Here is a 4276-nt window from a genome sequence, read left to right as displayed (position 1 = left end):
AACCAAATACTACACATTAAGTGAAGTTCAATATGCAACGAGTTGCATATTGACGAAACTCCACATACGAGTTATTTAGTTCTATCCCGATTAGGTACACGGCAATATTAAATGTGGTTACACATGGCAAGAGGTGAAACAAGATTAAACTACCTATCTAGGCATTTTAAATAAGGTCGGAAATGACATATAGCACCTTCGAGACGACCTCACATGTTAATTTACAATTCTGTCCAGATCTGAACTAACACGATCAAATGTTTGTTAAACAGCAAAACAAATAGGTTCACGTGATTCTACGCGTCGTTACACGCAATTTACACATAGAGAACATCTCCAACGGAGCTACGGATCAAAAGATACGGACACCGCAAGATATGATGGCATGTATGCAATATGTGTGCGAATGGCATCCACAACATTTCAAAACACACAACTAGTAAGATAGTATGAAACTACATGAGATTCTAAGCAAGTTTCATATATGACACGATCAAAGCGGAGCTACGGTTCAACAACTACGAGCTGAACAAGAAATCACTACAGTCTGCCAAAATCAACCACATAGCATTTTCTACACCCCACAAATATGAGCTACACAATCCCAATATGCTCAACCAAGGCATGAGACGATAGAGAGAAAGATGCACTACAACAAACAACTAATAGCATCTAGCATGGAAGCATGGATCACTGGGAAAAGAAGTCACAAAATGGCTTCTCACACACAGTTTCAGACTTAGTGAAAATAATAGTTTATGAAACTGCCATTTTCGATCTGAAGGCATATTGACAGCAGCAAAACCATAAGCTAAAAGACTCCAAATGGCATGAAAATTCACAGCATGCTAGAGAATCCTAAAGTCTACAACTAACTCCATTTTCCCAACCTCAAAAGAGCTACAGATCACCAAATAAACTCAAGACAAGACAACAACAAAATATAACAGATTTCAGACTTAGAAATATTTTAGCATCTCTAAAACAACACTATTTCCTAGTAAGTAAATAACAAGCAAACCACACCTAAACATAGATTTCTATTGCAACCAAAATTACCAGAGGCTAGCCTACACATCCAAGAGCAACTCTCTAGTTGACAACTCCTTCATATCACACATGGATTAAATCCCACAAAATAGACAAGAGGGCAACATGCAAAATATCACGCGAACTAACTTGTTCTAATGCTAAAACTAAATACACAGTTAAATTCTATGGATTTTTTTACCCCAAAAACATATATAACATGAGGGGTTGCAACACAAAAAAATATCGCCACATGTAAATGCGAGATAATATCCTAAACACGGTATATCAAACTAGCTATGGAATCCCACATGCAAAAATACCAACGACTACTCTAAAATACATGCCAAAGGGGTTCCTAAAACATGAACATTTTATCTACGGAGTTCGAGCAATCCGGACACGCGCGGAAAATAAATACGGATCCACTCCCTATTGGGACAACAAGCAAAACTAGGCATTCGGCACGTCAAACTAATTCAAACATGCATGCAATTTGCAAATTCGTGATCTACGCAAAAATCTACACAAGATCCATATCTAAATCAACGCCATCCGACATACGGATCAAAAGTTACGGACGTTTGAATATTCGTTAAATTTCTCGAATTAAATTAATTCCGAAAATCCTAATAAACTAAACGGGCCAACTCGTGGGCGCAGCATACCAAAAAGGTGCCTAGGCGGGGGATAGGCTCGGGCTCACCTTGGGCCGTCGGTCGGCCTGGTGCGGTGCTGGGCTGGGGAGGAGGCAGGTCGGGGCGCTGGGCCGGCGGCTCGGGCGCTGGGCCTCGCGAGGCCTGGACCTAACCGGCCCACAACGGAGGTTGGAGGAGGCGGCCCACGTGGGAGGCCAACCCACGTGGCACGAGGGCGCTGCTCGTCGTCCTCCTTGTCTCCTGCACGAACAGAGAAGGACCGCCATGACGAGGGGCTTCGGCGGCGGTGTCAGGCGGGGCTCGATCCGGCGGGGGGAAGGCGGCAAGAGGCGGGGAACAGGGGAATCTGCCCCCGCGCGGCCGGATCCCGGCAACCATGGCAGCGAGGACTCGGCTGGCACCGGCGGCGAGCACTACAGCCGGTAGGGTGCTGCTGGGCTGCAACAAGGCAAAGGGCGCGGGCTGAGGCGGCGAGCAGGGGAGGGAGCGCGGCGGCGGGGCAAGGTGCTCGAGGCGGCAGGCAGGACGGCGAGCGGCGACGGGGCAAGGTGCTGGAGGCGGCAGGCGGCGCGGGCACGAGGTGCTGCAGCCTCGGGAGGAGCACCTCGGCCAGGGCGATGCAGGGCGCCGGCGGCGGCTCGGTTCAGGCCCGGGCGGGCTCCAGATGGGCCTGGGCGGGCCCGCGGCGGCTAGAGGCTCAGGGGAGGAGAGAGAGAGGTGGGATGCTAGGGTTAGGGGCGCGGATCCCGAGAGGAGTTAGGTTTGCTGTTAAAAATGCACGGGGGTCTATTTATAGACAAAAAGGGGGGGGGCTAGGTTTAGCGAAATTTCGTCCCGGATCCAACCGTGCGGTCGGAATCGAAAAATTCCGAACGCGGGACGGGGTAAGTGGCCATGTAGAGTGGCTAGACGGAGATGAGAGGGAGAACGGCGACCCGGCAACGAGATTTAAAACATCGAAAAACGTCCGATGATAGACCGAATACGGTGCCGCTACGGTCGAGCGTTCGGGTACCAGACGGACTCCGATTGCGATGAAACTTGACAGGCGTCCTAGCTACAACTAATTACGACCGCACACCAAGTTCCAACCCAATGAGAGAAAGTTTTAAACACACTTTTGAAAACAAGATTTAGACGATGCCGCGGGCGCGTGCGTGTGTGGTCGGGCTCAGAACGGGCAACGACGAGAACCGGCAACTAACAACGGATGCAAATTTTGAAAACTGGCGGCAACGGAGATGCCGATGCAATGCATATGATGCGATAAATAAAAATAACCACACGACGGAAACAAAATAAAGGGGGAATCTTTTGGAACATCGGTCTCGGGCTGTCACAGTTTTTCAGCATTTCTTTCAACATCATTTGGAAGTCTGTCGGGAGGAAGTCACCAAAGTGGTACTAAATATTGTTGAAGGGGAAGAATCTGCCGAGTGCATCAATGAAACCACCTAGATTTAATCCCAAAGGTGAAAAACCCGGTGTTATTGAGTCCATTTCGTCCAATCGGTTTATGCAATGTTTTATATAAAATAGCTTCAAAGGTTATCTCCAACCGTTTGAAGCTGGTTATGCCTGATATTATTTCTGAAGAACAATCTACTTTCACCCCGGGTAGACTGATCACTGACAACATAATTAGAGCATATGAATGTCTAAATTTCATGAAGAGGAACCGGGCAAAGAAACACCAATCATGTGCCTTGAAACTAGATATGAGGAAAGCCTATGATAGAGTGGAGTGGTCGTAATTAAGAGCTATCATGACAAAGCTGGGTTTCACTAAGAGATGGGTGAACATTGTTATGAATCTAGTCATCACTATGAAATTTTCTGCCTTGTTTAATGGGAAGAGACTAGATGAGTTCAAGCCATCATGAAGAATCAGACAAGGGGATCCAATTTCTCCGTATTTGTTCTTGCCAGCAGCAGAGGGCCTATCGTGCCTGTTAAAATCGAAAAGTGAGTCATCCAATTTGAAGGGACTACAAGTGGCATCTTCGACGCCACGAGTAAGCGACTTATTATTTGCTAATGAAGGCCTCCTGTTCTTCAAGGCAAACCATACGGGTGCAAATGAGATTAACCATGTTCTAGACACTTATTGCTAAGCCTCAGGTCAACGTATAGATCATGCAAAATTTTCTATATATTTCAAGAAAGGGGTGCCGAAGGGAATTCATAACGAGGTAAATGTTATCTTAAACATCCCAAATGAAACATTGAATGAGAAATATTTGGGCATGCCTTTAGATATTGGAAATAGTAAGCATGGGGCCTTCAAATATATTAAAGATCATCTCTGCAGTCAGTCCAGGGATGGATCGAAAACACAATGTCTTATGCTAGGAAGGAGGTACGTGTTAAATCTGTTGCCAAGGCAGTCCCAGTTTATTCCATGTCACGCTTTAAGCTTCCAAGAGGTTTATGCAAACATCTCAATAATTTGATGATAATTCTGGTGGGTAGCAAAGATGGTGTAAGACACATTGGGTGTCTTGGAAGACGATGACCTAACCAAAAGGTATGGGTGGACTGGGTTTCAAGGATTTTGAGCTGTTTAATTTATCAATGCTCGCAAGACA

Source organism: Hordeum vulgare, chromosome 5H, assembly GCF_904849725.1.
Source record: "Hordeum vulgare subsp. vulgare chromosome 5H, MorexV3_pseudomolecules_assembly, whole genome shotgun sequence".
Taxonomy (NCBI): Eukaryota; Viridiplantae; Streptophyta; class Magnoliopsida; order Poales; family Poaceae; genus Hordeum; species Hordeum vulgare.
The sequence above is the reverse complement of the archived record's forward strand: the minus strand, read 5'-3'. Positions refer to the sequence as shown.